Source organism: Ovis aries, chromosome 3, assembly GCF_016772045.2.
Source record: "Ovis aries strain OAR_USU_Benz2616 breed Rambouillet chromosome 3, ARS-UI_Ramb_v3.0, whole genome shotgun sequence".
In the NCBI taxonomy this organism is placed as follows: domain Eukaryota; kingdom Metazoa; phylum Chordata; class Mammalia; order Artiodactyla; family Bovidae; genus Ovis; species Ovis aries.
The window spans coordinates 197492027-197518796 of NC_056056.1; the positions used below are offsets into that span (position 1 = coordinate 197492027).

General features: G+C 37.1%; 1 protein-coding gene and 1 long non-coding RNA gene across 8 annotated transcripts in view; one reads left to right on the forward strand and one right to left on the reverse strand.

Moving 5' to 3' along the window:
• The window catches only part of LOC132659479 (uncharacterized), a 100799-nt gene extending 75300 nt beyond the window's left edge, over positions 1-25499 (forward strand). Inside the window, exons 1-2 of one of the 2 annotated variants that reach the window (XR_009599992.1) lie at positions 20494-23411; positions 24963-25499. This is a non-coding gene — a long non-coding RNA (uncharacterized LOC132659479). Of the gene's footprint in view, positions 1-20493; positions 23412-24962 lie in introns of those variants that run through there. The other variant, XR_009599991.1, reaches the window with a different exon arrangement.
• PIK3C2G (phosphatidylinositol-4-phosphate 3-kinase catalytic subunit type 2 gamma) overlaps positions 1-26770 on the reverse strand; it is a 668476-nt gene that overhangs the window by 548107 nt on the left and 93599 nt on the right. The gene's annotated exons all lie outside the window — the stretch shown is intronic.

Here is a 26770-nt window from a genome sequence, read left to right on the forward strand (position 1 = left end):
GGACTGCAAGGAGATCCAACCAGACCATTCTAAAGGAGATCAGTCCTGGGTGTTCGTTGGAGGGACTGATGCTAAAGCTGAAACTCTGATACTTTGGCCACCTCATGAGAAGAGTTGACTCATTGGAAAAGACCCTGATGCTGGGAGGGATTAGGGCCAGGAGGAGAAGGGGACGACAGAGGATGAGATGGCTGGATGGTATCTCCTACTCAATGGACGTGAGTCTGAGTGGACTTTGGGGGTTGGTGATGGACAGGGAGGCCTGGCGTGCTGCGATTCATGGTGTCACAAAGAGTCGGACACAACTGAGCGACTGATCTTAACTGAACTGAATCTACAAGTTGTTCAGGAAATATTAATATCTAAAAGATCACTGTATGAGATCTCCATATAATCAATGAGGGGATGGAGAAAACAGTCCTGTTATATAATCACTAGTGAAATACCCCTATTCATTAGAGGATGAAGGTTGTAATGGAAAAAGGAACTGAAGACTGACTGGAAGAGGACTTCTAACTTCAGATCGGTTTGAATTGCATGATCCGGTGTCTTAAGTTTACTCCATTGGCTGGACTTAATAGTTCTTCCCAATGCTTCCATGGTGTTGGTGAACACTGAAAGTTCAAGAAAAGTCTTCAAATTTCTTTCAGACAGAGTAGCTCTGTCCTTTCTGAGTCACCCTGGAATACAGGATATTCAATGCTATTAAGTGTAAGTTCCCCCAAATAGCCTACTGAATTGAGATTTTGACTTTTATAGATACAGGATCACTCTTATTTATTTATTTATTTATTTAGGAAATTGGTGTCTTTTATTTATTTAATTTTTTGGCCACGCCATGCAGCGTGTGGAATCTTAGTTCCTTGACCAGGAGTTGAGCTCAGCCCCGCTGTACTGGGAGCACAGAGTCTTAACCACTGGACTTCCAGGGAAGTCCCAAGACAAGCACTCTTAAATGTCAGTTGAAATTTCTGAGCATGAATATTTTACCTTTAATTTTTAATATAAATCTTTCTAAAATATATATGTGCCTCAGACTTCTTAACACATTCCACATAAAATAATGTAACTTAATACCTGCCTCAAAAATTCAAAGTAAAAAATAAAAGCGCACACAGTTTCTGGATAGTACAGACATAATATTATATACATTTTTATAATCAGAGCTTTATACATGGAGAAATAAATCAGTACAGAGAAGGCACTGTACTTCATTGGAAAAAATCCGGACATATGTCTTATCTCAAACATATCTCCCCCCAAATCAGAGTAACTCCGTCTATCACCTCTTCATTCTTCTCCCCACTCCACATATCACATATTTCAAAAGACTTCTATTATTGATTTGTCTTTATGGTGGAATATTGATTCTCCTAGTGGCTTCTTGCCTCACTTCTGAATGTGACTATTTATAACTTCTGATTATTCAGTGATGTGTCATCTTTTCTTTAATCTCTATTTTTGAGAGCCTTGACAGCTGATGAACCACGCTGTTTTTAACTACTACTTCTGCTACAACCAAATTTAATTTACAGCACCATTTTTATTACCTGATCTCTATTTCTGTTCACTTTTCTTCTCTTGTCTGTTTTTTTTTTCCAGTAAAACTTCATCTTTCTATTAGATGATTTAGAAAGTATTTTAAATTTCCAGTTAGCAAATATTAAATGTTACAATAATAATAATTTCTGAGTGTTAGTGTTTACTTACCTTTGTAATTTGAGTGTAGCTTTTGAAATTTAACATGTCTGGGACTTTCCCAAGCACTTATTCATTTATTTAATGAATACTTGTTGAATTCCTGTTATGGACAAAGGACTGTGCTAGATGCTGAATGAAATGACCAGTAAGATGGAAATGTCTCATCCCTAATGTGATTTTGGTGGAGGTGGTGTGTTCATGGTTAATATTATATAATATTTTAGAAATTGCTTAACTTTCCTAAGCTTTAGTTTATACCTCTATAATGAAGATAGTAATATGTATCACAAGGTTGGGTTTGAAATTAAATATGGTTATGTATTAAAAGTATTCATTTTAGCTTTTAATAATTAAGAACTCAGTTATGGCTATTTTTATTATTCTACTGTCATTTATTTTAACAAGTGTGAAGAAAAAATAAAGAGCCTCTTGATGAATGTGAAAGAGGAGAGTGAAAAAGTTGACTTAAAGCTCAACATTCAGAAAACTAAAATCATGGCAACTGGTCCCATCACTCCATGGCAAATAGATGGGGAAACAGTAGAAACAGTGGCTGACTTTATTTTGGGGGGCTCCAAAATCACTGCAGATGTTGACTGCAGCCATGAAATTAAAAGATGCTTACTCCTTGGAAGGAAAGTTATGACCAACGAAGACAGCATATTTAAAAGCAGAGACATTACTTTGCCAACACAGGTCTGTCTAGTCAAGGCTATGGTTTTTCCAGTGGTCATGTATGGATGTGAGAATTGGACTATGAAGAAAGCTGAGCGCTAAAGAATCAATACTTTTGAATTGTGGTGTTGGAGAAGACTCTTGAGAGTCCCTTGGACTGCAAGGAGATCCAAGTAGTCCATCCTAAAGGAAATCAGTCTTGAATGTTCATTGGAAAGACTGATGCTGAAGCTGAAATGCCAATATTCTGGCCACCTGATGTGAAGAACTGACTCATTTAAAAAGACCTTGATGCTGGGAAAGATTGAAGGTAGGAGGAGGAGATCACAGAGAGTGAGTTGGTTGGATGGCATCACCAACTCAATGGACATGAGTTTGAGTGAACTCAGAGAGTTGATGATGGACAGGATATCTGCCATGCTGCAGTCCATGAGTCTCAAAGAGTCGGATGCGACTGAGCAACTGAACTGAACTGTCATTATTTTACCATCTGCTTTTATATCCGTATTTCTAAATCTCACGACAGTTCTAAAAGTAAGTACTATAGTACTTTCTTGACAGATAAGGTGAGTGACCAAAGCTCAGATAAGTTGTGGTCTGACCAAGGATCAGGGTCAAATTGTAGTACAGGGTCCTGAATGGGCATGACCTATAGGATGGGACACTACTCTGTCCTCAGCCATTCACCCAGCTGTACTCTATCGCCTGCAAATACACAGGCTCCTCTCTCTGTCCCCAGAACTCAGATCAGCTGTTCTCTCATCTGAAAAGTCTTCCTGTCTTCTAGGTAAAGTAAACCTACTTTTATTTTACAGTAACTATATGTACATATTTCACTTGTGCAGTACCTCTATATTTTCAGATGTTATTAGCTAATTTTCCTGTTTTCTTTGCTTAGCAAGGAGCTTTTTTGCTGCCTTTAATCTAACTCTTTATCTGTGTGTCTGTAGTATCTTTCACAATCCCTAGTAAATAATAGTTTTTAAAAATGTTTGTTGAATTGAATTAAAAAAAACGACATTTATAGCACTTTATATATTGATTAAAAGACATTATACATCTTTGTCTTCATGGTGAACAGCAAGCCCCTTTCCGTGTTTAGATAGCTATCCTTTTTTCTCTTTATTATGTACTTGAGGATATCTTGGTTTATTCATAAGTATCTGATAGCCCGAAATCCTGACATTTCTTTTTTCCAATATCCCCTCACTCTATCTTTCTGCCTGGCTTAAATTAATAAATCAACATGTTATCTTGTTAAACACTGATAACTAAAGCAAAGAACTTGTAATTTCATCATGTTATGCCTTAAGTGTTTAGTCCATCCGTCAAAATAACTTAAATTCCATGTTGTGAAATTACTTCAGAGCATACTGTGAGGATTGCACAATACTTGACTACTGTGGAAAGGGTAATTTCTTAAGTTTCTTGTGTAATAGCTTAGTCTGTAGAGAACCCCTCTACAATGCAGGAGACGGAGGAGAGAAAAGTTCAGTCCCTGGGTCAGGAAGATCCCTTGTAGTAGGAAATGGAAATTCACTCCAGTACTCTTCCTGGATAATTTAATGGACAGTGAAGCCTGGTGAACAGACAGAGGAGCCTGGCAGGCTATAATCCATGGGGTCGCAAAGTGTCAGACACGACTGAGCATGCACACATGAGCACACACACACACACACAGACACACACAGACACACACAGACGCACAAATTGTTTATAGACCATTACAGAGCAAAAACTTCATGAAGTGCTAGCATTTCCATAGACTAGCCTATTTTCCCATATATCAGTAGGGAAATAATGTATGATATATTGATAAGCTATTTTGAGTTTAGGGCCAATTTATCTTCTGAAAAGTATAGGTTTCAAATTTCATACCCTACCTTTTCTACCACCCCATTACAAACAGATATTAAAATAATCACGCTTCCTTAAGATGAAGTTGCTTTCTTTTTCTAAGCCTCTTGAATTGACTGCTTAATGATTTCTTTTAAAATTTCTTGTTAAATTAATTAATGCATTTAAGATTATAAAATTTCCACTAAAAACTATTTCGCTGCATCTTGGCATCTGGTCCCATCACTTCATGGCAAATAGATGGGGAAACAGTGGCTGACTTTATTTTTGGGGGCTCCAAAATCATTGCAGATGGTGACTGCAGCCATGAAATTAAAAGAGGCTTACTCCTTGGAAGGAAAGTTATTACCAACTTAGACAGCATATTAAAAAGCAGAGATTACTTTTGCCAACAAAGGTCCATCTAGTCAAAGCTATGTTTTTTCCAGTAGTCAGGTATGGATGTGAGAGTTGGACTATAAAGAAAGCAGACCACAAAGAATTGATGCTTTTGAACTGTGGTGTTGGAGAAGACTCTTGAGAATCCCTTGGACTGTAATGAGATCCAACCAGTCCATCCTAAAGGATCAGTCCTGAATATTCATTGGAAGGACTTATGCTGAAGCTGAAACTCCAATACTTTGGCCACCTGATGTGAAGAGCTGACTCCTTTGAAAAGACCTTGATGCTGGGAAAGATTGAAGGTGGGAGGAGAAGGGGATGACAGAGGATAAGATGGTTGGATGGCATCACAAACTCAATGGACATGCGTTTGAGTAAACTCCGGGAGGTAGTGATGGACAGGGAGGCCTGGCGAGTTGCAATTCATGGGGTGGCAGAGTCAGACACGACCGAGTGACTGAACTGAACTGAACTGAGGTTAATTGTTACACATTATTTTTATTGTCCATAGTTCTGAAGATACTGAAAACTTACCATTTTTCTTTATGAGTCATTGAGGAATTTATATACATGTATGATATTTTATATATCATGTATATATATATGGGCTTCTCTTGTGGCTCAGCTGGTAAAGAATCCACCTGCAATGCAGGAGACCTGAGTTCGATACCTGGGTTGGGAAGATCCCCTGGAGAAGGGAAAGGCTACCCACTCCAGTACTGTGGCCTGGAGAATTCCATGGACTGTACAGTCCGTGGGGTTGCAAAGAGTCAGACACGACTGAGTGAATGAGGCTTCCCACGAAGCTCAGTTGGTAAAGTATCTGCCTGCAGTGCAAGAGACCTGAGTTCAGTTCCTGGGTCAGGAAGTTCCCCTGGAGAAGGAAATGGCAATCTGCTCCAGTATTCTTGCCTGTAGAATCCCATGGATAGAGGAACCAGGCAGGCTACATACAGTTCATGGGATCACAAGAGTTGGACACAACTTAGTGACTTAGTGCTATATACATATAGTTTCGAAACTCATCAGACTTTGATCTCTTTTGAGATTATTTTAGTGTTTTATTATAATATATCACATTATGTTGAAAGTATCTATATAATATTGAAATTTTTGTTTTATTGATAATTCCTTCAAAATTATGTAGAAAATGCTTGAAGTGTACCTTAAAAATAATGTCTATTGTGAGATATAGGTTCCATTTGTACATGTACATTAGAATAACTGTGAATTCAGAGTTTCTATGACCTTCTTAAATTTTAAGCTACTGTCAATAACTTTTTCATAGACAGGCATAAAAGCCTCTTTGACTCATGTTTTATGAATTATTCTTGAGATTTTATCAGGCTTTCCTTTATATATTTCAAAGGTCTATTTTTCAATGTGCTTAGGAAGCCATGATTGTTGCTATCTTTGTATTTTTGTGATTTGCAAAATATGGTGCAGCATGAAGAATGCCATAATTTTCTGTGTTAACAAAGATTCATTTCTCTCTCATACAAAATGCATTGTGGATCTGTAACATAACTCAGCAGTTCCAGGGGAAAGTGGACTCTACGTGGCAACTTCACCATGTAAAACTATGCTATCCAATACAGTAGGACTCATAGTGGTTACTGAGCACTTGATATGTGGCTGTCTCATAAGAGATAGGCTATAAGCATAAAATAATTTCAGTTACTATTAAAACTATAAAGTGCTTTTATACTGATTATATACATTGAAATGGTAACATTTTGCATATATCAGGTTAAGTAAAATATTGTTAAAGTTAATTTTACTGGTATCATTTTACTTTTAAAAAATGTGCCAATAGAAAATTTAGAACTATCTATGTGTGTTACATGATATTCCAACTGGAAAACTCTGATCCAAAAGAGTTTAAATATACATCTTAATGGGTGTGTAAACATACATTATAATGTGTCTATGGACTATGAACTCTAGTGCTTTTGATGTCTGAAAGTATCTTTATTTTTATTGATATTCTTAAATAATAAGGCATCTAGAAACAGAAATTTCAGTTGAAAGTTATTTTCCTTAGCTATGTCATACCATTGTTTTCTGATATTTATGATAGCTGATAGTAAGTGTATTGTGAATCTGTTCTCTGTTTTTCTTTTTTTTTTCGTGATCTGAGTTTCCATTTGCATTTATGATTATTTCTCTTTAATTCTTGGTAAGTTGTAGTTTCAGTGTAATCTGACGTGTGTGTGTGTGTGTACTCAGTAATGTCTAACTCTTTGCAACCCTCTGGACTGTAGCCCGCCAGGCTCCAATGTCTGTGAGATTCTCCAGGCAAGAATACCGAAGCGGGTTGCCATTTCCTTCTCCAAGGGATCTTCCCAACCCAGAAATCAAATCCATGTCTTCTGTGACTCCTGCATTGCAGGCAGATTCTTTACTGCTGAGCCTTTGGGGAAGGGGTCAAACTGACTAGGTGAGAACTTATTTATCCTTATTGGAACTCAGCCTGCAAATTTTTGTGTAGGATTCATGTGTTCTCACTGTTTCTTTAGGTGACTTTTCTGCTATTCATCTGGGATTCTTGGATTCTAATTGTAGGTGGAGTTTCTCAATGTATGCTTCATTTCTCTTAGTGCTCTTTTATATTTCTAAATTTTGTGTCTCTCAATACTGCATTCTGAGTTGATTCCGCATTATCTTCCAGTTTATCAGTACTCTTTGACTGTGTTCAAGTCTCTCCTGTTGGATGTTTTCTTTCTAGAGATAATATTTTGACATTTCAGATTTTCAATTTATTTTCAATTCATTCAAATACATGTATTTGTATAGTTTATGCTTTTTCAATCTTGGAGAAAATACTCTGGTGATGCAATTTCTTTCTTTAGCTTTCTAAAGACTGAACTTTTAAAAAAAATCTTCTCAATTTGGAGTGAATAACTTTCAATTGCTAATATTTTGGGCTATCATTCTCATCGGTAGCTTCAAATACCTTGATTCTTTGAGTTGCAACCTCATTTAATAGGCTATCATGAAATTTTCACGTCATTAAATATTCTTCAGATTTTAATTGTTAATATGAATATTATTGCTCTATAAGTACTAATATGGGGCTTCCCAGGTGGCACAGTGATAAAGAATCTGCCTGCCAATGCAGGTGACACAGGAGATGCCTGTCAATCCCTGGGTTGGGAAGATCTCCTGGAGGAGAGCATGGCAACCCATTCCAGTATTCTTGCCTGGAGAATCCCATGGATAGAGGAGTCTGGAAGGCTGCGGTCTAGAGGGTCTCAAAGGGTCAGACACAAGTTTGCAACTAAACAATGGCAAGCTCTGTTTTGCCATTTTATTAATATATATTTTAATACACAATTTTATGCAAAACATTACAGATAATAATGAATATCTTACTAATTCATAAAAATTTAAATAATCTGAACGTGTTTAGAAATACTTTATTGGGCATATTTCCAATTTACCTTGAAAATTATTTCTGTTTTCTTTTCTATATCACAAATTCTATGCCAAACAACTTAGTGCAAATAAGGTAGAAATATGATGACAGCAAGATTACAAGATAAGGGATTTTCCTAGAATGACATCACTGATAACCTTGGGCAATTTTCCATTTAATGGCCAAAGCTAAATTACTAGAATGAGAGTGAATTTAAGACTACAGAAAAATACAGTGGTAGAGTTATCAGTTACCTCATTAAAATGTATCTGAGTGTACAGTTGACTTTCAATATCAGATCCAATAGACAGTTTCTATATTTTCACTTGACCTCTTTAGCATTATTGCATAATCCATAATTTTTTCTCTTTAATAGCTCTTTATTTTCTCTGACTTCTTTCTTCTAGATATATCTGACTCTTTGTCATCTTAAGAACTGCAGCCTGCCAGGCTTCTCTGTCCATGGAATTTGCCAGGCAAAAATACTAGAATGGGTAGCCATTCCCTCTCCAGGGGATCTTTCCAATCCAGGGATTGAAGCTGGGTCTCCCAAATTGCAGGCAGATTCTTTACCATCTGAGCCACCAGGGAAGCCCTGGCTAATATGTGTGTGTGTGTGTGTGTGTGTGTGTGTATTTTTTTTTTTTAAACAAGAAAGACTAAAGAATCAATATTCTATGAATCCAACTATGGAAGTTGAAAAATAAACAGCAGCATATAATCAAAAAAGCTTAAGGAGGAAAATAATAAAGATGAGAAGATAAATTAGTGAAATTAAATGAGTAAATTAATGAAATTATTCTTCCCAACCCAGGGATTGAACCCAGGTCTCCTGCATTGTAGGCAGACACTTTACCATCTGAGCCACCAGGGAAGTTTATTAATGAATTAAATTAATGAAATAGATAATTAGCATAAATGAAAATCAAACAAGACAAAGAAAAACCATCCCTTGGTTCAAAGGAAAGCTTTTTTAAAAAGTAAGCCTCAACTTATAGTGATCAAAAACTGAGAAAAAGAATTTTAATTAAGAATGTTAAAGGAAATATTAATATTGATAATTCAGATGTCAAAAAGTATTAAGAGAATTTTATGACCAAGTTTAACCTAATATATCTGAAAATCTCAGTAAAATTTACAAATCCCTTTAAATACAAAATTTAGCAAAACTGAGAAGGGGTGAGAAATTTCTAGTCAGTTAAAAACTGTTAAGAAAATGAAACCATAATTTAAGGTCTTCAAATGTAATAAATTCCAGTCTGTTTCAGTGAATTCCGCTGAACATTTAGGGGAAAATATTCACATAGAGTAAAACAAGAAAGTTTTTTTTAACTCACTACAGAAGGTAACATTTGGTATCAAGCAAGATTTGTTACAAAAACCTAACAAGGACTTTTCAAGAAAGGAGCATTATATGTCAATTTTACTTAAGAATATAAATGCAAATATCTGAGAAAAAATATTAAAATACTCGATCAAGCTGTGTATAAAAAGCATATGTCATGAGAAAGTTGAGCTTATATTAAGAATTCAAGGATTTTTTTTACATTCTTTGATCAAACACGTTCTTGGATTCACCACATTAGTAGAATAAAGGGAAACTTATTTGATTGTTTGAACAGATGCATAGAAACATTTAGAAAAATGCAATATCTATGCATGATAAAACTTCCTAGTAAAGTAAAAGCATAGAGAAACTTCCCTAATATATAGTATGCATGTGTGGAAACCTACTGCTCATCTCACAGCTGGTCTTGATAATTGATAGCTTTCTCTCTAATATTGTGAATGAATAAAGGAGCCATCACTTCTATTCACTGGGCTGGCTGATAAAATAAGGCAGGAAAAAGAAATTTATAAAACAGACATATAAGGATCAGATAAAAATAATATGATCAATAGTTTGAAACATATGCCTTTGTATATAGACTCTAAAGATGATTTCTTTCTTTTCTGCCACACAGTGTGCCTTGTGGGATCTTGGTTCCCCAACCAGGAATTGAACCAAGGCCACAGTAGTGAAAGTGCTGAGTCCTAACCACTGAACCACCAAGGAATTCACTAAAGATGATTATTTTAATTCATAGCAGTTTCTGGATATCAGAAAAAAATTCAATTCTATTTTCATAGTCCAGCACCATATCATTGGAAAATGCAGTTTATTAGGGAAATCCTTGCAGTGCTGAAATACACAACTCTGTCTGAGATTCATGTTGATGTGTGGCAAAACCAATACAATATTGTAAAGTAATTAGCTTCTAATTAAAATAAATAAATAAATTTATATTAAAAAAAACCTTAGAAGTAAATTTAACAAAAGTTAAAAGATTACATCCTTTAAACTATAAAACATTGTCAAAAGAAATTAAAGATTAAAAAAGTTAAAAGAAAATTCTCTAATATACGTACCACGCATGTATAGCGTGTGTGCTATGTTGCTTCAGATGTATCCGATTCTTTGCGACCCCTTGCACTGTAGCCTACCAAGCTTCTGGGTCCATGGCATCGAACATACTGGAGTAGGTTGCTATGCCCTCCTACAGGGTATCTTCCTGACCCAGGGAGTGAAACCGCATTTTTTACCTCTCCTGCATTGACAGCTGGGTTCTTTACCACTAGCACCACCTGGGAAGCCCTCTGAGCACATTAGTTTTGGTCAAGTCAGGAAAGCCATGGCCACTCTATGTATTCCAAGAGATACTAGTTTTAATAAAGGAATTGTAAGTTTATACATCCATTGACATGGACTGGAAGTGAAGGTCTGAAAAAATGCCACTAGAGGTTAAAAAATTACATTGCAGTCAATGATCTCAGCTGCCTGCAACCTTCAAATGGGTATTTGCAAAGGATCACTTAGATATTATCAACTTGAATGACATCAGGAAAACTGCGCATTCCACATGCTTATAACTCTGAGACAGATGGTTTTTACAGGATATCATTTTAGAAGTCTCTGCAAACCCCTTCTCTACTGCTTACTTACAGTTCTGTTGCAACTGCCATCAGAAAATAAAGGCTTTTCCTTTTCTTCTGCTTTTCAGATCTCAAGTGAGAATCTCTTATTGTCAGATCTTTACCTAAGAATACACTGGAAACAGAGTCTCCCATGATTTGGAGGAAATTGTGAGGAGTGTTAGAATGTAGAGTTAACAACAAGACATCTGATAACCAGGGAAAATAAAAAATCTGATAAATTCGAAAGACATACATAATTACTTTAGAATGTTTTACTAGTTTAAATTCTAAGCATTTGACACTTATAAATATAAGCCTGAAACAAGTCATCTCTTTAATATAGTTGGAATCATCAATGCAGTCTCTTATGATATCAAGATATTCTAAGTTATTCTGATATATAAAATCATTCTGCAAATTGTTATCAAGGACAGCCAAGGGAAGTCCAAATGGTGAAGTTCCACACACAAAAAAATTTGTGTGTAAACATAACAGATGAGCCACAATAATTTTGGGGCAGGAATTTTAAGAGTGAGATATCAATATTTGCCAAAGCTCTAGTTGATTCATTTATTCACACTGCTATTTTAAAATATGTCATAGATTGCAATATATTAACTTGGAAAATCACTCTTTAATGTGATTTCCACAGTTATATATTCTAGGAATCTCACATGTGCTTTTAAAACACTAAAAAACAAAAAGAAAGAAAGAAAGAAAAACAAAAGCAAGAACATTTCAGTTTTTGCTTTAGGAAACTGAAGAATGTTTATGCTATTCGAACCAAAGATTTATTTTTAAAGAGTAATGTCACCCTCTTGTGGTGTTTTCAGATACTGCTGCTAAAGATAAAGATATTAAAGGGTATATTTGTATAATAGGGAAGTATAATGCTTTTCAGTACTTGCCTCTCTTGCACGCGTGCATTCTTAGTTGCTTAGTTGTGTCCGACTCTTTGCAACCCTTTGGACTGTATCCCGCCAGGCTCCTCTGTCCATGGGATTTTTAAAGCAAGAATACTGGGAAGGGTTGTCATTTGACCCTCCACAGTATCTTCCTGATCCAGGGATAGAACTGCATTGCAGGTGGATTCTTTACCCACTGAGCCATCGGAGAAGCCGTCTCAGTCAGGCAAAAATGTATTTAGCCAATGGTTGAGCACTTTTGTTTCAATCTTCATGTTAATAACTACTTCAAAGCATTTAACATTTATTTTGTTTTAGAAAATGCTATTACATGGAAGGCTTTTAATAATAATTTTAATATTACTGAAAACTTGTTTGTGATTATTGTCTTCTTCTCCCATATAAATGTAAGTTATATAAAATAGAGACATTGTCTTATTCACAGATTAACCTCCTGAGTTTAGAGAAGTGCACAGTCAGCCAACAGATGCCTGATGAATCAATGAATGCAAATGTGAGAGAATGGATGCTTTCTCTCTTTTGTAAATATTTCAAGATAAATAAATTCCAGAATTTTCCTGATTTTGTAACAAACTAAGCAAACCAGAACTTTGTAAAGTGACCTGTTTCAGTAGTATATGAAGAACTTGAATTTGATTAATTATATTTTGAAAATATGAATTTATTTGGCTCAGCTGGTGATACAATGTAGTGGAAAAAGTGTAGCCTTTGGAGTTGATAAGACAATTTTCACTTCTAGCTTTGCTGCTACTGTGATTTGGGGTAAGTGGCAAACATTCTGAGGCGAGATTATTCTTTTTTTGATATTGGAGAGAATAATAACTTCCTTCATAGCACATTGACTGGCTAGAAATATGAGCTTTACTAATGTGATATAACTTTTATCAATGTTTATTAATTTTATAATTTGAATTATTCAAAACCCCCAAGTGGATTAGTCACCAAACATTTAAAGGTGATACATCTTGTCATGTGTCATGGTAGTCCTAAATGGGGGGACTAAGCTGATAAAAAAATCTGTCTGCAATGTGGGAGACCTGGGTTCATTCCCTGGGTTGGGAAGATCCCCTGGAGAGCTAAAGTATGTATAGAACTTCTAAAAATATTCAAAAAAAATAAAGAACTCAATTTCCATCAGAGGGCAGCCAGAATGAAAACCACAATCACAGAAGACTAATTAAACTGATGACATGGAACACAGCCTTGTCTAACTCAGTGAAACTATGAGCCATACCATGTAGGGCTACCCAAGACAGATGGGTCATGGTGGAGAGTTCTGACAAAACGTGTTCCACTAGAGAAGGGAATGGCAAACCACTTCAATATTCTTGTTTTGAGAACCCCATGAACAGTATGAAAAGGCAAAAAAATATGACAGTGAAAGATAAACTCCTCAGGTTGGTAGGTGCCCAATATGCTACTGGAGAAAGAACTGACTCATTGGAAAAGACTCTGATGCTGGGAAAGATTGAAGGCAGGAGGAGATGGGGATGACAGAGGATGAAATGGTTGGATGGTATCACCAACTCAATGGTGAACAAACATATAAGACCTATTCTTCCTTTTCAAATGCTTATAGTTGAAAAAAATAGTTTAAAAACAGCAAATTAATATTATATGTTCTAGATTGAAACTCCAGTTAAGTTCAAGCCTGATATTTACCGAATTAAGTGGTGGCTCAGAGGGTAAAGCATCTGCCCGCAATGTGGGAAACCTGGGTTCAATCCCTGGGTCGGGAAGATCCCCTAGAGCAGGAAATGACAACCCACTCTGGTACTGTTGTCTGGAAAATCCCATGGACCGAGAAGCCTGGTAGGCTACAGTCAATGGGGTTGCAAAGAGTCACACGACTGAGTGACTTCACTCACTCACTCAATATAATTTTAGGAAACTTCTGATGACAGTATTTAATGTTTTAGTATCATATTTTAGAAACAGAAAATGTCATTACTTTTAATGAAATGAGATATATTTTCAATCACACCAAGTACGTTTCTTTAACCCTTCAAAAAATATATCATAATCATGTGAGTTAGCAGATTTCATGACATAATATCCCTAGGTTTTTGCCTGCCACACCTAATGCAAAGAGCTGACTCATCAGGAAAGACGTTGATGCTGGGAAAGTTTGAGGGCAAGAGGAGAAGGGGGTGACAGAGAATAAGATAGTTGGATGGCATCACTGACTCAGTGGACATGCGTTTGAGCAAATTCTGGGAGATAGTGAAGGACAGGGGAGCCTGGTATGCTGAGTTAGACAAGACTTTAGCAAGTAAATAACAACAATCCCTTTAAAAGTATTCAGTTGGGGTAAATACTCTTTACTCCTTAGCTCCTATAAAAGCTTCCATTGGTCCCCTATTTGGTGCGTGCGTGTGTGTGTGTGTGTGTGTGTGTGTGTGTGTGTATGTGTGTGTTTCTACTTGCTCATAGGTAAGTCTTTCAAGACATTTTAACTTGTAGATGCTATCTTAATTTAGTAGTTGAAAAGTCAAATTCTTTACAAAAATAAAAATATCAAACTCAATTTAGGGTTTGTTTTTCTTGCCTCAGTGCTATTCCAGATTTCCCACAGCTGGTTTACATTTTGGCTTCCATCATGGTCAACAGAAGAGGGTGGAAAGAGAGGAAATGTGATTAGTTAATCTCTGTCTGTGGATCCTTTCCAGCCTTCCAGCCCTGGCAGATGGTTTAAGGCAACTCTCTGCAGGGTTCTTCATGGGGACTTTTGCTGTCTTTCTCCCTTGAAGTTCCCTGATGTGTATGACTGTTTGTGACAACCAGGGTATCAGGAATTATACCTCCGGTTTCTTTCTGCTCCCCAATTACATGAGACTCCTATCCCTGGAAAACATTGGTGCAACTCATGTCTGAAAACCCTCAGAGTGCAAACCTATCTCATGGCAGTGACTTTCCTGAAATCTGCCCCAAAACAGTCCATCTACTTTTTCCTTGGTCTCTGGATTTTTCCAGGTAGGAGACATACTCCTAGTTCAAAGGCAGTGTTGGCTTTCTCAGATATTAGTCGGGCCCCATTCACCTATGTCTGCAGAACTGGAAGAATAGTCTCCTTCTGAAACCTCCATGGAGGTCTCCTTTTGTGGCTTGAAATGGAGAAAGGACCTCATGCCTCCCCTTTGGCAAGGGGGAAGGCAAAATCCCTCATCAAAAAAAGTTTATTTTGTGATGTTCCATTTTTGATTATTTTATACTCTCAAACTAGGAGCAAGAGTTCAAGAATTCTAGACCCAATTATCTTGTGGAATATTGTATTTTGGCCAGGCATTTTTGGTGGAATTTCATATGTCATAGAACTTCTGCTTCAGTGTCAAATCATATTTTAACACTCAGTTCTACATCTTCTGATGTGAACTGTGAAGCATCAAGCCCTGCTGTGGGAAACTTTCATACCCTAGTAAGCAAACAGCTGTTTCAGTGTTACATCTTTTCCAAGATCTGGATAAAACTAAACCCAAGGGACATCATTAATTTCTAGCATCATCTTTTAGTTCTTTTTCTCAACATCAGTGTCTGTACAGTTTAAGTTTCATTTTAAGATAAATGATTTTTCACCCAGTGTGATAGATAACTTACATACAAAAAGTCATTTCTGCCCATTTGAAAGAATAGGTCTGTTACAGAAGGTTAGCAAAGGTCAAGTAGGGAAAATACACTTGATGTTTACAAGAGACTGTCAACTGCACAAGTTGATGTTGAATGATATGTGAATCCAGTAGCAGAAATGAGAAATTACGTGTGAAATGTAACGATATAAACTAAATTACAGAATAAAATGAAAAGAGCTTAATCAGGAACATTTATAAGTACAGTGAGTCATTAAACTGCCAACAGTCTGAAAGAGCCAAGGCTGCAAGGACATCGTTTGCCCTTTTAGAGAATTCTCTAGGGACAAATCTTACTGAGATTTTAGAAGAAAAAAAAAATCAATAGACTTTAAAAATTCTGAAGTGCTTATTTGGCTGAATTAATATGGTTGTTTTTTTTTTTTTTTAAAGAATTTAAGGCAAAAGATAAGGTAACTTAATTAAATGATCACAAGTTTTCATGATAATAAATATTAACACATACTGAAATTATCTTTATTGGTCATCATAAGGCCATCTATCTCCTTTTCTGTGATTTTCTCATATTGATTCAAATGTAATTTAAGGCAGCTAGATAACAAGACCAAATTTGTGCTGGATTTCTTCCATATGCATTTTTTTTTCTGACAATTAGACCCATAATGAGTTTAAAGGAAGTTGGGTAAGAGGAAATTTTGGACTGGAGTAAGTCATGTAAGGCAGTGTCTCCTTACTTTAACAAAACAAAATCAATTATTTTGTATTCCTTGTTAGTATAAAAAAATCCCTAACTAATTCCTTGTTAGTATATAAAAATGTCTCTCTCTCCATATATATATGGAGAGATAGAGTCTATTTGTATAGCATTACTATGAAAATTGAAATGGAAAATCAAAGTAGAACCGTCTGCATACTCAGTGGTGGTACAAGTGAATTTTGTCTAATAACTTTGTGGGGTTCAACACAGCCTTTCCCCTTAAGACTACTTCCTTCTGTTTGGCCCTGTGCCACTATAATGCAGTAAACTGAGAAACGGCCTAGTGGACAAAGCCAGGCCAGTGTGGAGCCCACCTTGTGTATTACCCTTGTTTCAAGATTCACAATAGTCCCTCAATTCCTGAGTGTGTTGCTTGCTTTCTAGTGGCATCAAGTAGTTTATCCCACTCCCTGCTCTTCTAACTCTTAACAAATTGAGAGTTAGTTAGATTAGATTCAAGCTACTTCATCATACACAGAAGCAGAGGTCCTATCTTTATATCCTGTTCTTTGTGCCTTGCTATCATCTAGGTGGCAACTCAGGGTCCCAATATTTTGGTAAGTACATTCAGGACTCATGCTGGAACCAGCACTTGGTTATCTCTGCGATTTCTTTTCTGTTCCTTTCCAAATTATTGCTTTCATTAAGTGAGCAACGTGTTTAAATAATTATTCTTAGTATATGTTATTGGATATTGTAGTTTTATCAATGGAAAGTTGAATAATTCTAATTTGCAGAATTGGTAAATCTATATGCATGCCAGAATTGTGGCTCTGCAAGCAAACATAAGCAAATTACTCCCATGTTTAAAATTATTACTTCTCCAGATCCTTCCAAATTCTAAATTCCTGAGCAACTCATTTTTTTTCCCTTTCTTTTTGACAGCACAAAATCACCCATTCTCACATAAGGAATGAAACTGAGTCATTTATGGAAACATGGATGAACCTAAAGGCTGTCATACAGAGTGAAGTAAACCAGAAAGAGAAAAAAAAAATTGCATATTATCGCATAAATGTGAAGTCTAAAAAAAATGGTGTGGATAAACCTGTTTGCAGGGCAGGAATAAAGACATAGATGTAGAGATTGGACATGCAGAGAATAGCACAGTGGGGGATGGGGAGGGTGGAATGGATTGGGAGACTAGGACTGACATACACACAGGACCATGTATGAAACAGAAAGCTAGTGGGAACCTGCTTTAGCACAGGGAGCTCAGCTTGATGCTCTGTGATAACCTAGAGGCCATCTCACTCAGGGAGTGGGGGTGGGGGTCCCAGAGTGGGGGAATCTATGTATACACATAGCTGATTCACTTCATTGTACAGCAGAAACTATCACAACATTGTAAAACTATACTCCAATTAAAAAAAAAAATCATCTGTGCTCAGACATACCATACTACCTCAGAGCCAAGAGCCTTTACTTTTGCTGTCTCTTTTTTTTAGGACAACTTTGCAATTTCACACTGTCCTTCAGATAAATAAAACCACCCATTTTGAATACCAACTCAGCGAAGTCTTTCCTAACAACTCTCCAAGACACACATGTGCGTGCACACACACACACATCTTGCTATCAGTGTACTCACTATAATTATAGATCCTGGGCCCTGGAATTTCCTGTCATTTTTGAGTCCATATGTTCTTTCTCAAACTACATTTTATACATCTTAAAATTTTAGGATGGCCCTTTTACTTCTATTTTGCTGTGTATTACAGTTTCATGACACATAAACCAAAATATTATTTTGTTTTATTAATAATAATCACAGCTGCAGAAATAGTGACTGATATTAATTCAGTCAGTAGATTTTATCTTTTTTAACTCTCTTGTTCATATTGACACAATTAACTGCTTAAACCATCGTATATTAAACTCTCAAAATCATTTTTCATTGAATAAAAACTTAAAAAATAGCACAGCACAATCACCATTGATCGTGAGATCAATATTGGATTGCTCTAGAGGGCAATTAGATATTCAGCGACTTAATTTAAAATAACTTGCAAAATATTCTCCAAGCATGAATGAAATTTAAAAAGAAATGTGACCTACATAATACAATAATGATATTTATTAATTTCTTTGTTGTCCTAAACGAGACTTCAAAAGAGGTGAGTTCATCAATATCAAATAACAGTCTGCTTTATAATCATGCTGAACATATGTTTGCCTTGGTTAGCCCATATTTTCTGTTTTCATAAATTATAAGTAGATATATACTGGGAAACTTATACCATTCTCAGCAGATTTCAAACTGTGCTAGTAGGCTTTGCATTTGACATAAGAAGGGATATTTTTAGGGTTTGGTTTAATCTTCTTATCTGTTCATGTAAATTTTTTTCCAAATTGTTATTCTCATGTACGTTCTCTATACTTTTTGCTTCTTATATATCTCCCTTGGTGGTGGTGGTGGTTTAGTCGCTAAGTTGTATCTGACTTTTGTGACCCCATGGACTGTAGCCCACTAGCCTCCTCTGTCCATGGGATTTCCCAGGCAAGAATACTCGAGTGGGTTGATGTTTCCTTTTCTGGGGGATCTTCCTGAACCAGGGATTGAACCCATGTCTTCTGCATTGGCTGGCAGGTTCTCTACTACTGAGCTACCAGGAAAGCCTTAAGCAATTCTTAAAATAGAGCAAATGTTTTAGAACGTGGGTTGATTGAATTATTTCAATCATGGCTGCACTTTGCACATTTAATGTTTCTAAAATTTGTCCCAGCATCTTTAGATACATAGTGCACAAATATTCTATGCTCCTTCATGGTGATTACACTCTACTGAACTTTTCTCATGTGATACTTCTAGAGCTAGATTAGTCCTGATCTAGTCCTGGCCAGTTTGCTTTTCTTACTAACTTCTGAATGTGCTTGTCTCTCATCAATATTCTTGATCCATCTTTGTAGTTATACTCCCAGTTTAGTCCTCCTATTTAATTGCTTTCAATACTCATTAGTATCTAATTTCTTCTATTGCTATACATAATTCTGGCATTTTTACACTTCTGAGAAACTTAACAACTTATTTTAAGTGATTTTATACTGAAAATGCAACAATATGTAGTTCCTTTAAGGAACTATTACATCTTATAATTTATAGGCAACTGTTTCACATGTTCACATTGATAGTGTAGGCAAGGTTCAGTTCAGTTCAGTTCATTTCAGTTGCTCAGTCATGTCCGACTCTTCCTGACCCCATGAATTGCAGCACGCCAGGCCTCCCTGTCCATCACCAACTCCCAGAGTTAACCCAAACTCATGTCCATCAAGTCAGTGATGATGGACATCCATACATGACCACTCACATCCATACATGACCACTGGAAAAACCATAGCCTTGACTAGACAGACCTTTGTTGGCAAAGTAATGTCTCTGCTCTTCAATATGCTATCTAGGTTGGTCATAACTCCTTTTCTTCCAAGGAGTAAGTGTCCTTTAATTTCATGGCTGCAATTACCATCTGCAGTGATTTTGGAGCCACAAAAAATAAAGTCTGACACTGTTTCCACTGTTTCCCCATGGGAAATATCCCATGAAGTGATGGGACCAGGTGCCATGATCTTCGTTTTCTGAATGTTGAGCTTTAAGCCAACTTTTTCACTCTCCACTTTCACTTTCACCAAGAGGCTTTTGAGTTCCTCTTCACTTTCTGCCATAAGGGTGGTGTCATCTGCATATCTGAGGTTATTGATATTTCTCCTGGCAATCTTGATTCCAGCTTGTGCTTCTTCCAGCCCAGAGTTTCTCATGATGTACTCTGCATATAAGTTTAAAAAGCAGGGTGACAATATACAGCCTTGACGTACTCCTTTTCCTGTTTGGAACCAGTCTTTTGTTCCTGTAAGCAAATAACACATGCCTATTTAAACTTGGGTTAAAGGTATTAGCATTTATACACCTAGGTTTTAAAATTTCTGTGGGTGGGTTTTGTTTTTCCTGCAGCAGTGTCAGGATTACAGTTCCCATCCTCTCCATACCTCTCCTTGATTGTTTGATTAGTCAGTTCGGTCGCTCAGTCATGTCCGACTCTGTGACCCCGTGGACTACAGCATGCCCTTCCTTGTCCATCACCAACTCCCGGAGCTTACTCAAACTCATGTCCACTGAGTCGGTGAAGCCATCCAACCATCTCACCCTCTGTCATTCCCCTCTCTTCCTGCCTTCATTCTTTCCCAGCATCAGGGTCTTTTCAAATGAGTCAGTTCTTCACATCAGGTGGCCAAAGTATTGGAGTTTCAGTTTCAGCATCAGTTCTTCCAATGAATATTCTTGGCTGATCTCCTTTAGGATGGATTGGTTGGATCTCCTTGCAGTCCAAGGGATTCTCAAGAGTCTTCTCCAACACCACAGTTCAAAAGCATCAGTTCGTTGCAGTCAGCTTTCTTTATAGTATGACTCTCACATCCATACGTGACTACCGGAAAAACCATAGCTTTGACTAGACGGACCTTTGTCAGCAAAGTAATGTCTCTGTTTTTGTGAAGACAAAGTAATGGAGGTAGTAAACATGATTGTTTTTCACCAAAACTAAATTTCTAAAATGAAAGATGGATATAATTATGTTAAACTTCCAGTAGAGCCATTGATTTTATTGCTACTCTTCACCTATGTATTTTTTCCCAAAATACTTCATAAAATTAAAATGAAAAGTGTTTAACTCACATACAAAAGGATGCCAACATTTAACTAATTATGGCATTAAGCTTGAAAATTTCAATTTAAAACTTAAACATGATCTAAAGCAAGACGACAAAATTTTGATCTCTCGAAAATAATGCAAGATGCGAAACTAAAACCAATTAGCTAATTTTCCAAAATGGACTTTAAGTGATATGACATATACTAATAACAATAAACTAACCAGGCAAACCCATGGACTTCCCTGGTGGCTCAGACGGTAAAGCGTCTGCCTACAATGAAGGAACCTTGGGTTTGATTCCTGGGTCGGGAGGATCCCCTGGAGAAGGAAATGGCAACCCACTTCAATATTCTTGCCTAGAAAATCCCATGGATGGACAATCCTGGTAGGCTACAGTCCATGGGGTCGCAAAGGGTCAGACACGACTGAGCTACTTCACTTTCACTTTCACAACCATGCAAACCAAACAAAATGTACAGCTTAATTAAACTTCTTTGATAACAAATTTTGAGCAATACATTACAATTGAAATTAGAAAGAAATCACTAAAGTAAAGGCATAAAATTTCGTATGAACATTTAAAACATTAGTTCTCATAAACAAAGTTATGTTGTAGAAATATATGATTAAAAAACAAATAAATCAGAGATATGATAGACACAATGTAAAATATTTAGTGACTGTAGGTACATTTTCAATGTAATTTGTTGTTAAATTTCTCACTAAGTGAGCTAAATCTTTCCAGATACATGTTATAAAAGAAATTTATATCCAAATAATATAATTTACTTACAGGAAAAGCTGAGCAATGCTTTGTGTGGCGTTAGGTGTCTGAGACGTATCACAAAAGCAGTTAGATCACACCGGAAACCAGCTGTATAGCAAAACAATTACTTATATCTAAATGATAAAAGTCTTGTAATATGGGGGCAATACTGGGTTACAAACTGTAACATTTTAATGAGCAACATAGAAAAGGAATAGAATGAAGAAGAGAAATGGCACATTTGCAAGGGACATGTACAAGTGGAGGAAGGGAAAAAGAGAAGATAAGAATACTGAACTGTGATAACATGGGGCTTTCTAGGTGGCTCAGCGGTTAAAGAATCCACCTGCAATGCAGGAGTGCAAGAGACATGGGTTTGATTTCTGAGTGAAGAAGATCCCCCAGAGAAGGGCACCGCAACACACTCCAGTATTTTTGCCTAGAGAATCCCATGGACTAGAAGAGCCTGGTGGGCTATGGTGTAGGGTTGCAAAGAGTTGGATGCAACTGAGCACACATGCACGTGATAGAATGTTGACAAGTTCTGGCTTTTAACCTGAAAACTTCCTACATCATTTTACTAATTTATGTGTATGTGCTCCTCCTCAAAACAGGATATATATGAAAAGAAAGCCCATCATCAGCAGTTGAAATGTATTTGTTTTGTTTCATACAAAATAAGTTTGTACGTAGTAAAGATTATGCTTCACCCATCTGAGAAATCATTCATTATATATTAAAATTAAAATAAGTAAATTTAAAAACCATTAATTATGGTTGGTAAGATTATTAATTATTGAGACAGAAACGTTTACACACCTCAAACTATGCATCAAATTTCAAATGGACTAAGAGTCAAAGGTAAAAATCTCATAAATGATTACATAGGTATCTATGTAATTATATGTCTAATCTTCTGATGGCAAAATATTTTACTACTATTAAAATACATGAAAAAAACTGAATTAAAAAACTTTCTGGCCACTTAATATTATAATGATTAAAAACAAAATAATTATATTCAGTGCTTGTGATTGAGGATTGCTTTTTACCAGGATCTCACCTATATGATTCTTCTTCCATGAAGTGACTAAAACCTGTGTATTTACATAAACTGAATCCTTGGTGATCATGTTTCTACTGAGTTGTCATGTAAAAATTTCCAGTGTACTAGCATTCACTTAAAAGGAATACTAAGCAGTGCCTACAATGTGGGAAAAATCAAGAGAGTTCCAGAAAAACATCTATTTCTGCTTTATTGACTATGCCAAAGCCTTTGACTGTGGATCACAATAAACTGTGGAAAATTTTGAGAGAGATGGGAATACCAGACCACCTGACCTGCCTCTTTAGAAATCTGTATGCAGGTCAGGAAGCAACAGTTAGAACTGGACATGGAACAATAGACTGGTTCAAAATAGGAAAAGGAGTACGTCAAAGCTGTATATTGTCACCCTGCTTTTTTAACTTCTATGCAGAGAATTGATGCTTTTGAACTGTGGTGTTGGAGAAGACTCTTGAGAGTCCCTTGGACTGCAAGGAGATCCAACCAGTCCATTCTGAAGGAGATGAGCCCTGGGATTTCTTTGGAAGGAATGATGCTAAAGCTGAAACTCCAGTACTTTGGCCACCTCATGCGAAGAGCTGGCTCATTGGAAAAGACTCTGATGCTGGGAGGGATTTGGGGCCGGAGGAGAAGGGGACGACAGAGGATGAGATGGCTGGATGGCATCATTGACTCGATGGATGTGAGTCTGGGTGAACTCCGGGAGTTGGTGATAGACAGGGAGGCCTGGCATGCTGTGATTCATGAGGTTGGAAGCGTAGGACACGACTCAGTAACTGAACTGAACTGAACAATGCGGGAGACCAGGGTTCAGTCCCTGGGTCAGGAACATCTCCTGGAGAAGGAAATGGCAACACACTCCAGTATTCTAGCCTGGAAAATCCCATGGATGGAGGAACCTGGTAGGCTAGAGTCCGTGGGGTCGCAAAGAGTTGGACACAACTGAGCGACTTCACTTTCACTTTCATTTTCAAGCAGTGCATCAGGGATAATGTCTGGTCTTCAATATATTTTCCTTATTCTCATTGAGTAACAATGGGCCAATTGGCTATAAGGATTTAGAATCAATCCCATCAGCCAATATTATCATCCCTTCACTAAAACTTCTGATCAACCTTGATCAACCAACTGATCAAGTTTACAGATACGGGAAAGTGATATGTTTGCTTACAGTGAGATGGGACATTTTCTTTTCTGTTACTTTGTTAGTAAGTAGATGGCTCTAGAGTAGATGGCACCATATGTGACCTCTGCTTGAAGAAATATATCACATCTCATAGAACAGCATCCCAGTTTGTATATCCCAGATGATCTTTATCATTGAGCCTCCAGTAGGTTATCCTTTGCCAGGAACTGAATCCCATGATGATGTGTGAAATGTCAAAATGGCAGATAAAACATGAATGATGGTGCCAACAGAAACATTTCAGACTAGAAAGGCAAACCCGAGTAGTAATCTGGTACATGAATCTGTTCATCTGAGGACTGCTCACTACTCCTTCCACAATGCAAGAGGATGGTAGAAACAACCTGCCACCATAGCTGGTTCTGCCAGGATATTATGTCAGATCAAAGACTCAGAATTTGTTTTTGCAGTTGTCAGTTGGATCCTTAATAGTGATAGATGGAAGGTCAGCCTTAGTGAAGGATACTGTGCACTTAAAGGGCATGCATTGCCTTTCTCCCTGCTGTCATGGACACATTTTAAGCACATAGGAGGGCATCTGACAGAATTTCATAGGATGGGCCATCTTACTTAATTATTAAGAGTCTCCTCTTCATGGATGCTTTCTGGTCAGCATATTGTGGGACACAAATATCCTTATATACTATATTCAGTCCCAGAGTCCTATTCATATGTTTCTCCTTAAGATTACTTTCCCATCCATCTTTCAATCTCACAAAGATTATATTTGTATATGAGCCTCTTGGTGAAAGTGAAAGAGGAAAGTGGAAATGTTGGCTAAAAACTCAACATTCAGAAAACTAAGATCATGGCATCTGTTCATATCACTTCATGGCAAATAGATGGGGAAACAGTGGAAACAGTGACAGATATTATTTTGGGGGGGGGGCTCCAAAATCACTGCAGATGGTGACTGCAGCCATGAAATTAAAAGATGCTTGCTCTCTGGAAGAAAAGTTATGACCAACCTAGACAGCATATTAAAAGCAGAGACATTACTTTGCTGACAAAGGTCCATCTAGTCAAAGCTTTTTTTTTTTTTTTCAGTAGTCATGCATGGATGTGAGAGTTGGACTATAGAGAAAGCTGAATGCTGAAGAATTGATGCTTTTAAACTGTGGTGCTGGAGAAGAATCTTGAGAGTTCCTTGGACAGCAAGGAGACCCAACCAGTCTATCCTAAAGGAAATCAGTCCTGAATATTCATTGGAAGGACTGATGCTGAAGCTGATACTCCAATACTTTGCCACCTAATGTGAAGAACTGACTCATTTGAAAAGACCCTGATGCTGGGAAAGATTGAAGGTGAGAGGAGAAGAGGGTGACAGAGGATGAGATGGTTGGATGGCATCACCGTCTCAAAGGACATGAGTTTGAGTAAACTCTGGGAGTTGGTGATGGATCAGGAGGCCTGGCGTGCTGCAGTCCATGGGGTTGCAAAGAGTCGGACACGACTGAGCAACTGAACTGAACTGATATACATATCTATCTGTCTATCTGTATATTCTTTGAACCATATTAATGTAAGACTGGATTTTTGTAGTAGAAGCTTCAGTACATGAAATAAATTCAGAGCAATCGTCAAGGCGGTATATGATTAATGCTATAATTGAAGGATGAAGCTTTTTTTGAGGTATAATTGATGTGTAACTTTACGAAGTGAAGTGAAAGTCACTCAGCTGTGTCAAACCCTTTGCTACCTGATAGACTAACTACACAGTTCATGGAATTCTCCAGGGCAGAATACTGGAGTGGGTAGGCTTTCCCTTCTCCAGGAAATATTCCCAACCCAGGGATTGAACACAGGTCTCTTGCATTGCAGGCAGATTCTTAATCAGCTGAGCCACAAGGGAAGCCCAAGAATGCTGGAATGGGTAGCATATCCCTTCTCCAGCAGATCTTCCTGAACCAGGAATTGAACCGGGGTGGGGGGTCTCCTGCATCACAGGCAGATTCTTTACCAACTGAGCTATGTTAGTTTCAAATGTACAACATAACGATCCATTATTTGTATATATTAAGTCTAATATCCTATTAGTCTAATTACTATCAATCCCCATATGTATCTGTGTATTTTTTTATTATGGTGAGGATTTTAAACATCTACTTTATTATTGAATTTCAAAAATATAACACATCCCCATGACTTATTTAATTTATAACTGAAAATTTGCCCATTTGACCCACCCCCACCCATTTTCTTCACCTCCATCCCTTGTCTCTGGGAACCACCAGTCTGCATCTATGAGCTTGGTTGTTTTATGTTGTTGAGATCTTTAGTAGAGGGGGAAATTAAATATATCTGGGTGTGTGCATGCATGCTAGGTCACTTCAGTTGTGTCCAACTCTTTGCAACCCTATGGACTCTAGCCTATCAGACTCCTCTGTCCATGGGTACGCTCTAGGCAGGAATACTGGAGTGCCATGCCCTCCTCCAGGGGCCTTCCCAACCTAGGGTTCAAACTTGTGTTTGTTATGTCCCTTGCATTTGCAGATAGGTTCTTTAAAGCCACGTGGGAAGCCCATATCTGGGTGGAACAGGGTGAATATGAAGCACTTGAACTTGATGGGTACTAAAATTTCAATGGAAGAAATATTCTTGCTCTTTTTTAAAAGAAGAAATGCACATGCTTCACAGTGTTCTTTCAAAATATGCTGGTTCATGTATACAAATCACTATTCCTACACATACATTTTTAGATCTCAACAAAGGATGAGAGACACACGTACACAAAATTAATATATAATAGCAATGATAATTTCTTGTTAAATAGTTTTTGCTTCAGCAGTCTCATATTCCCATACTAGATATTTTGTTGTGGTGCTTTTAGGAAAGAACATTTTTTTTTAAACTTT